Raw genomic sequence first — 9963 nt, 5'->3', positions numbered from 1 at the left:
CTCACCGAGCTGGCGCGAGCCCGCGTCCAGCACTGTCCGAGAAAGCGGGAGGCGGAGCCAGAGCGCGCGGCCAGGTAACCGGCGCGGGCCCGCGGCTGGCGTTCGACCTGAGTGCCCACAGGAATGCCCAGGCCTAGAGTGGGTACTGGAGAGGTGCGTGCGAGCGGAAGTCCGCCTTCGTAACGGAGTCTGACGGGAGAATCTACCCGGAGTAAGGTTTGTGAGAAGAGGGTTAAGTCGGAGGGGGAGGTGCTGGGCGTGCCTGAGGGGGGTGGAGAGAGTTTGGGGGGCGTGTCTGGAAATTCGTCTGAGGGCGACGGTGGGAGCTGTGGGTGGGTAGTTCAGGTTCCTGAAAGGCTTGTCACGATGAGTCCTGTAATGAGAAGTCTAAGCCTATTATTGTTAACAGTAGTAGTAGTAGTAGTAGTAGTAGTAGTAGTAGTAGTAGTAGTAGTAGTAGTAGTAAACGTTTTTTGAGCACCATCTACGTGCCAGCATTGTGCCACATCCTTTATGTGGATCATCTTTTTAATATTCCTAACCTTATTATAGCAAGCTGAGGTTTACCTTGGCCAGGGTTACATAGCTAGTGCGTGGGTAGCTGTACTGGAGTTTTTGAGGATTGTGGCTAAATAAGGACGGGAGGGGCTCTGTGGGGGTGCAGGTTGTCTTGGACAAGTCAATTTATTTTGAGCTTCACTTTTCATGTATGTAAACAACGAACTTACCTGCCTTACCTATTTCCTGGAGTTGTTTTGAGGGTCAAATCTAGTAAGATGTTCTGGTATTCTAAGAGTGTCTGCATGCCTGCCCTTCTAAATAGAGACTGTCTTTTGTCCCTGTATCCTGATGCCTAGGCAGGATATGAAACATGGCATGACCATAAATGTATGCTTTGAAATGAATGAGCTTTCTTGGTCTGAAAGCGAGTAGAAGCCTGGCTTTCCCATCTTTATTTAATGGCTTTGGAACCTCTATTACACTGTCCTCTTGCCTGGAATAGCACTGCCTCTCGAAAATGTGATATATGCTTGCTTTAATCCATGCTTCCCTCTCTGGTGCCTGTCGCCTGGTCTTGTATTTCCAAAGTTCTGGGTTGTCAAATGTGTTACTCTGGTGGGCAGAGTAACCTTTGATGGTAAAGGTATTTGGGGCTCTCTCTCTTGTGGAGATCTTTACTGAGGTGAATATATGAGAACCTGGGGAGAATGTTTAGATCAGGTAAGGTAGCTGTCAGTCATCAGGGATGAGTGTACATGTTCCCTCCCTCTCTGTTCCTGTGGTATTTTCTCCTTTAGAGGAAGAGGCACATAGTTTTCTGTAAAAGATTCCAAAGTGCTCTTCTTGGCCCAAGTTCAAGCAAGTGATGACTAATTGTAATGCCTGAATCTTAATCTAATCCCAAAAGCTCTACTTCCCCCGAACTAGAAGATCTTACCCAAAAGCACACATCAGAAACATTTCTATTTAGAATGTTCTTTATGGGAGTGGGAAGAATGCCTAGAAGTAAGAGTTGAGTTCTAGAACTGTTAAGATGGGGGCAAAGTCTTGCCTCAGATGGCTAAACAGCTGATCAGGGAGTGTTTTGACAGCTGTGTCTTAAATAATAAAACTCTATGGTCAATATGTATGTTGGGGCTCATTTATTTCAGCCTCTCACCCAGTGTACACTAAACCTATCAAAAGGTCTTGTCCATATTCAAAATGAGCACTTCCAAGAATGAGACCACTCCTAAAGGCAGTCCATATCAATGTTGAACAATTCTAATTAATAGTAAGTATTGTTTTGTGTTAATGATTATTTCATTTTACCCATATATGTGTTTTTCACCATTCTTGCAAGTTATTCCATTCTTTTGTGTTAAATAGACAAATACATCCTTCAGGTGTTTTCTTTAGCGAGGATCTGTTAGTGGTAAACACTCTTTGTTGGAAAACATTTTTAGTTCTTCAGTATTTTTTTTTTTTAGCTTTTATTTATTAAATTTATTGGGAGTGACATTGGTTAATAAAATCATATAGGTTTTAAGTGTACAATTCAATAATACATCATCTGTATATTGCTTTGTGTGTTCACCACCGAAAGTTAAATCTCTTTCCGTCATCATATATTTGACCCCCTTTACCCTTATCTACTTCCCCTCCTCCTTTTCCCTCTGGTAACCACTAAACTGTTGTCTGTGTCCATGAGTTTTTGTCTGACTTATTCATTTGTTGCTTTCAGTTTTATATCCCACATGAGTGAAATCATATGGTTCTCAACTTGTTCTAACTTATTTTGCTTAGCATGATAATCTCAAGATCCATCCATGATGTTGCAAATGGCGGTATTTCATCTTATGGCTGAGTAATATTCCATTGTATACAGGTACCTCATCTTCTTTATCCAGTTAGCGATTGAAGGGCACTTCGGTTGTTTTTATGAATAATGCTAGAATAATACCACTGTGAATAATGCTACAGTGAACATCAGGGTGCATATATCTTTACAGATAACTGTTTTCAAAGTTTTTGGGTAGATTTCCAGAAGAATTGCTGGGTCATATGGTAATTCTATTCTTAATTTTTTGAGGAACCTCCATACCAATGTAAATTGGCTGTACCAATTTACATCCCACCAGCAATGTATGAGGGCTAATTTTTCCCCGTAACCTCTCCAACACTTGTTATTACTTGTCTCGTTGACAGTAGCCTTTCTTACAGGTGTGAGGTGGTATCTCACTGTAGTTTGCATCTCTATATTTTTGTGTTACCTTCTGAGTAATTGCCTTTATCCTTGCATGCTAATTTACTCTTCAGCTAGATTTAATTTGCTTTTTGAATTCTTATTTTTAGAAATATTTTTTGGTTCATTTTCAAATCTGCCTGTTTTTCGTAGCATCTTGATTTTGTCTTGTGGTTTTCAATTCATCTTGTTATAATTCTTTTAAATAAATTTAACTTGTAGTCTCTGTCATATTCAATTATCTGAAGTTTTTAGGAGGCTAATCCTGCCATTAGTTGTAACTTTTGTTAATGGTGAATTTTTCCTCAAGTGTTTTGTAATTTGATGAGCACATATTCAGAGGAGCATCATCTATGATAATCTTATGTAGCTTGCGTTGAGGTCACTTTTCCCAAGAGCAGTATTTTCTTTTTTAAATCAACTTTGTTTAGGTGTAATTTATTATAGTAAGCTTTATTTAAAGGAAAAAGAGTTTTGACAAATGTGTATACCTATAAGAAGCTGCCACAATCAAGATATGAGCATTCCTGTCACTCCCAAAAGTTTTTTCATGCCTCTTTACATCTTTTCCTTCACTTCGGTCTCAGGAACCACTGTAGATTAATTTGCACTTTCTAGAATTTTATATCATACAGTGTGTACTTTTTTGTGTCTGATTTCTTTTATGTAGCATAATGCATTTGAGATTTAACCACTTAGTTGCATGTAACAGTAATTTGTTACTTTCTATTGCTAAATGGTGGTCTGTTGTATGGCTGTATCATAGTTTTGTTTATCATTCACTGTTGATGGACTTCTGGGGTTCTAGTTTTTCTCTGTTGTGAATAAAGTTGCCGTGAGCATTCATGTACAAATCTTTGAGTGGATATATATTTTCCTGACTATTTGGAATGGAATGGCTGGGTCATATTGCAGGTATATGTTTAACTTTTTAAGAAGTCACCAGTTTTCCTAAGTGGTTATACCATTTATGTTCCCATAATCAGTGTAAGAGAGCTCCAGTTGCTTCATGTTCTTACCAACACACTTAGTATTGTCAGTCTTTTTAATTTTAGCCATTCTCATGGAGGTGTAGGAGTATCTCATTGTGGATTTAGTTTGCATTTTCCTAATGACAGATAATGTTAAACACCTTTTCATGTATTTATTAACCATTTACATATCTCCTGGAGCAACTTCGTGTCTGCTTCTGTTGGGCACTTAAGGCGATTCCCAACCTGGGATCAAAATATATGCTATTTTTCTCTACGTGTAGATTTCCAGGGCACAAGCTTAGTATAAATTTTATCTCCAAATCTACCTCATGTACACATCTATGATTTTTAATTCCTAGGTTTTTTTTTCCGTCCCACTTCAGTAGGTAAGCAGGGCAGGCTTCCTATTTCTCAGCGGATAGATTTTTTTTTCCCTAGTCTATCTTTTTACAGAGGGTGTCAGGCTTTTTACAGGAATCTCAGTTGCTTTTTGAGGACTCAAGATCTGTCTTCTGGACTATGAGGAGTTCATAAATTCCTTACACTGCTAAGATGCTATGCCATCAGCTCACTAATTCATTTCTCAGCTGCTTTGTTTCTGGTTCCTGGTTCCCTTACTTTCTTGTGAACTCAGTTTATCTATATATCAGGATCCATTCAGGAAAATAGAAACTACACACAGCTATTTTAATAGAGTGAACCCAGTAGAGAGAATTAGTTTAAACTTTGTTGGAGGGTGAAAAAGCGAAGAGGGAATCTTAAAGTAACTTGCCTCATACAGGACTGAAAAACAGAGAGGAAGGGGGTTATCAGAACCTAGAAGTCTGGAGGGATCTGGAGTAACTGTGCTCTGATTCTCTGAGGAGAGGGTGTTGCCTGGTGCTGCTAGTTTCTCAGGAGCTCACAGGAGGGGCCTGGAGGAGCCAGGTTTAGTTGAGTTCTGCCCAGCTGGTGTGGTGTCTCTGAAAGGGCACAATGAGGCCGGTTCTGGGAGTTTGGAAAGAAGTGGGGGAGGAACCAATTGCTGTTGTCAAGAAACAGCAAGCCAAGGGCAAAAGTCCTCTGTAGCCTCCTCCTGCCTACTATTTTCCCTTTAGCACCCCCTATTGACAGAACCTAACACGGAGCTCGCCAGCTGGCAAAGGTGAAATGAAGTTGGCAGAGTCCAAGCCCCAGCGTCACAAAGCAGAGTATATAACAGAGTATGGAGCTGTGAGACGATGACTTAACTGGTATAGTCTAAAAGGTGTGTTGATTATATTTTCTAAGCATTTCCAGGATTTTTGGTTATCTGGTTCATTATAGCGAATCAGTAATAGCAAAAGGTAACTTCCTTTTTTTGTAGCATACTGTGAGCCAAGCACTGTTCTAAGCACTTTACTTGAACTGCTTCCCAAAGCTCTATGAGGTAAGTACTATTATTATTATTCCTTTTAATAGGCAAGGAAACTGAGGCACAGATAAATTAATCTGCCCAAAGCCATATACAGTTTGTAAGTGGTTGAGTTGGTATTTTATTCCAAGCATTCCAGGTTCCATAACCCACTTTCTTGATATCTTTATTGTCCTGAAGGTTCTTCCCTATGTAAAAACAAAAATCTCTCTTCCTATACCTTTCATGCGCTAGTTCTGATTGTGTCTTCTTGTGGGAGAAAACATAGTTTTTCTCCTCATCTGCATGACAAGCATGCATACATATAGAAAAATGTTTTCATATTTTCCCCGGCTAAACATCTGTAATTCTTCTCTCACATTTGTCACGACATGACTTTCAGACTCTTCTCTAAGATCGCCATTCTTTCTCTACATGTACTCTCACTTTGCTTTTCAAAGGTGGGGCACAGAGTCATCTCATCTACTCATGTGACCTGAGCCTTGAGTAGCAAAGCAAGCATTGATGTTTTAGGTTGATCTGTCAGATTCATAGTTCATTGAGAGCATATGTAGTAACAGCCTCTTCTCCACCTCCCACCACAGGCAGTCTTTTTTTCCCTCCCTCAAAGGCAGTCTTTATAATATGAACTGCTGTAACAGGTCTCTACCATCTTGTGTTAGTTTTATTCTAAATGCAGGGCTTTATATTTAATCCTGTTAAATTGTATGTTGTTATTTTGGTACCATCAAACCTGTTAAATCTTTTGTCAAATCAGATCTAAAAGCATTGTATTTTCTGTCGACAGTTTATAATTCCAAAGCTTGACAAGCAGGCCTTATATGTTTTCATTCTCTTTAGTAAAAATGCTGAGCATGGTAGATTTTAGAAGCAAGCTCTATGTTGTACCACTACAGATCTTACTCCAGTTGATAGAAGTTTCAAGGGAATAGTTTTAACTATTCCTTCTGTAAAATTGAGGGAAGGGTTATGTGGAAAAGGTAGTATCTTGGTTGTCATTGAAGGGAGGAGAGAGTCAAGGTTAAAGGTTGACCATTGGACAGTAATTCGCCATATTAAAGGACCGCTTGGCAGAAGTAAAATGATCTGGTGGTTGTAGAAGGGAGAGAGGGCATATTGCCCAGGGCATATGCTCTTGGGTTGAGTCCTCTTTTGGCAGCTGTGTCATCTGCCCTTTCTGTCCTATTTAAGGGCCAGTTTCTTTGAAGCCAGTGCAGGAAATGCCAGTGATTTAGCTTTGTAGATTTCTTCTGCCTTATTGCAGTTGACTGGTTTATCAGGCGAAGAATAAAGAGTGCATATGTTTCAGGCATATTTATTTGACCAATTAGGTACCTTCCTGTGACTGGCCAGAGACACTTGTTTTGCAGGTAGTCAAGTTTTTGGTACCCTGTGGCAAGGTAGATGCATTGTGACCCTAGTTCTTGGTCCTCTGTGTGGGCAGCAACTGCTTTCTGCCCTGTAAGTGGGCATTTGTTGAATGCCTGACTTCTGGATGTCCTCAGTGAGGAGGTGAGGTAATAATAGCTTTAATTGCCTGCTTTTCTGTCTTTCCTGTGGCGTGATGTTGTGAGTTTGAGGGAAACCTCTCTTATTCCCTAAGAGTTTGCCACTGTACTCCTGATGAACTGTGTTGCAAAGTGGACTTTCTCTGGTTGCTGCTCTCCAAAGCCCAGTTTCTTAGATAGTGAGTAAATATATAGTGCATACCTATTATATCTCTCACAGCTGAATATATAAAGAACTGTATAATACAGGATTTTCCTCCTCATCAACTTTTCAAAACTACAGATATTTTATAGGAATAATATACAAATATTTATATACTCATATATACGTTCAAATCTACTGATAATATATGTTTGTTATATTATTTTACAAAAATAATATAACAAACATATATTCTTCATCTAGATTCACAAATTAACATTTTGCCACATTTGCTGAATGTCTGTCCTTCATTTTCTGAACCTTTTGACTGTTGGGTGTGAAGAATATCATGTTACATCGAAATACCTAAATATTTCAGCAACTATTTCCTAAAAACCAGACCATCTTCCTCGATAACCAGGAATATTAACATTGAAAGTTAACATTCAGTACATCCAATATACAATACTCATTCAGATTTCTCAAATTTTCCTAATTCTGTCTTTCATAGACTTTTTTTTCAATAAGATTATGCATGCATTTAGTTGTCAAGATTTTGTTGTGCCCCTTCTCTTCCTTTAACCTTGAGCAAGAGTTCTTTAATCTCTTTTAATCTTGAATGCCTTTTTGTCTATCATAACATTGATATTCTTGAAGAGTTCAGGTCAGTTTTTGCCTCTTAATTTAGATTTGTACAATTGTTTCCTCTTGATTAGATTCAGGTGAAATATTTTTGATAGAACTATATAGGTTAATATAGTAGTTTGATTAGCGAAGCTGGAAAACACATGGGATTAGTATTCAGTTTTTCATGACAGTATATAATTTAGCGCTCGTTAAGCGTTGTCTAATCTGTAAGCCCTATAAGAATTGAAAGAAGAGGGAACTCAGTAGGACCTGGAAGAACTAGGCAAGACTTTGGCAGGAAGATGGACAAAATTTCAGGTAGTTGAACTGGTTAGAAAAGCCACTGTTTGGGCTTCCCAACCCACTCTTAATGTTGTATATCGTGATTAGTAAATTTCCTTTTCAGAGTTTAGAGCTCTGTAGCTTCCATAGTGTTTGTATTACTTGTAAGCCTAATAGTTTAGAGCTCTTGCTTTGGCTTCAGACAGGCCTAGAGACCACCCAGCATTTTGCCAGCTGCCTACCCTTGGGGAAGTTTCCTCACTTGCAAGCTAGAAAGTGTATGAATAACTATTTAAAATGTTATGATGCTCACAGTGAAATATTACACAAATATTTGAGTTAAAATATTTGAATGCTTTTAGGTGGGGGCAGTGCTCTGTAGTTCTGCCATATGCTCCACTGGAGCATTCATTTCTATTACCTGTTTAACTCTTGAAGGTGTTTGAATTTACCAGTGCTAGATAACTGAAGGCATAGAAATGAGAAAGGGCTTGGCTCATGCAGAGAGAAGTGGGAAGACTGGCTTGATTAGTTTAGAGTGTACACTGTGGAATAGTGGGAAATAAGGTTGAATAAATGACTTGAGGCCATATAATGGAGGACATGGAAAATTAAGCCAAAGATTTTAGATGTGATGCTTTAGGCAGAAGAAAACCATGGAAAGTTTTTGAGTAGTAGAAACACACTTGGAAATGAACGTGGTGTGGAGCCTCCTGAGGAAGGGCCTTTCCTAGTTTGGAGACTATAGAATCCTAATGAGGCAAGGCCTTCTCAGTGCTGACCAGGGATGGGTGTGGTTTGTCAGTCTTGCTACAGGAGGCTAGAATTTCTGCCCCAGTGACTCTTCCTGCTCTTCCACTGACTCACCCCATTGACCTGGGCTGTGTGGCTTCCCTTCTGGTTGCTGTCTGATCTATGGAATGCTGGGGCTGCCCAGGATGTAATGGGGGAATGAAGAAGCATTCTTATTCCTTTGCCCCTTCGCTGGATCTAGGCTAATTCTAAGCCAGACTGCCAGGGATCACTTTGTTCTGAGCTTGAGGAAGCTGTCCACCAGGAGGTAAGTCAAGATGGTTCCTGCCCTCTCTGCTTTTTCATACTGTCAGCTTTTTCCTGGACACTACTTTCTTTTTCCTGATCCAGGTTCTTCATAGTAATTGTCTTTCAATTATTTGAAGCAAATAGGTTACTGCAGGAGGTAGGCAGAGAGGCTTAATAAACATATTTACATATTCTTCTAGCTGCAGGGGGTGGGGGGTGGGGAGTGTCCATAGGTTTCACTGATCCCTGCTCTGAGGTAGAGTACTCAGAACTCTGTGAGCCAGATACTAAACAGTGGTTCATACCCACAGGGACAACTGCAAGGAGGTCCTGGTCTTAAGCTATTGTTTCTCAGCTACTGGATTTCAGAGTGATACTTGGTGTGCTTGGTGTCCCAAGTCATCTTCTTCCCCTTTGAAAGACAGCAGTGAGGAACAGGGAATCGGGGAGGTATATGGATTAGTTTATGTTTGTGGATAATAATGCTGGGAGTCAAGGTGGATGGGTTTTTACTGTTGCTGACCAGCTACGTCACCAGGGACAAATTACCTAACCTCAGTGAGCTGGAGTTTTCTCATGTTAAAATTAACAGTTTTAATTTTATGATCTAGAATATTTCTTCCACAGCCCAAATTTATGATTATATAATGTGTGATTGCAAAGTAATATAATAGTTTATTTTTAACACATGTGACATATTGCACATATCTCGTACCTTTCATTGTAATGGTGGGACAATTATAAGTTTGTCCCCCTCAGTTGTGTTATCAACCTTTACATTCTGGTGATTCTGTCAGTGCTCAGAACATTTTTGGCTTCTAAGCCAATCTTTTGAATATCCTCAAAAGTAATGAATCTTCACTCTTTAAATATTTGAAGATTTGGATTCAGTTTTTGGAAATAGCCAGCAGATACTGTGATCCAAAGAATCAAGCAAGGGAATATCTTTTTTGGTGAATAACGAGGTGTGACTGTAAAATAGTAAGACTTAATTTTTGTGTTTCACATGGAACAGATTTTAAAGGCAGTTCCTAAAGGAGTGTTTCATTAATATTGTGAGCAATGGTAGTATTGTTATAATAAGTAAGGAACTTCCTAAGGAGACTATTTTGATTTTAATTTTCATTTGATTTAATATGAATGGAAATGTTTATTTAAAAAAGTGTCACTTCCTTTATACTCAGTGTTTATGCTTGTGTCTAGGTCAAGGTGACTCAATAGTAGAGAAAATTAGCCTTTATTGTGGTAGTCCTCCCAAATCACAAATGTGT

The 9963-nt window shown here is 39.3% G+C and overlaps 1 protein-coding gene across 2 annotated transcripts in view; it reads left to right on the top strand.

Moving 5' to 3' along the window:
• Positions 1-54: 54 nt before the first annotated feature.
• NUMA1 (nuclear mitotic apparatus protein 1) overlaps positions 55-9963 on the top strand; it is a 64833-nt gene continuing 54924 nt past the window's right edge. Inside the window, exon 1 of one of the 2 annotated variants that reach the window (XM_039847928.1) lies at positions 55-216. The gene's annotated coding sequence lies outside the window, so the exon portion shown is untranslated. Of the gene's footprint in view, positions 217-8544; positions 8712-9963 lie in introns of those variants that run through there. The other variant, XM_039847929.1, reaches the window with a different exon arrangement.

This window comes from Pteropus medius, unplaced genomic scaffold (assembly GCF_902729225.1).
Source record: "Pteropus medius unplaced genomic scaffold, Ma_sr-lr_union100, whole genome shotgun sequence".
NCBI lineage: Eukaryota > Metazoa > Chordata > Mammalia > Chiroptera > Pteropodidae > Pteropus > Pteropus medius.
The sequence above is the reverse complement of the archived record's forward strand: the minus strand, read 5'-3'. Positions and strand labels throughout refer to the sequence as shown.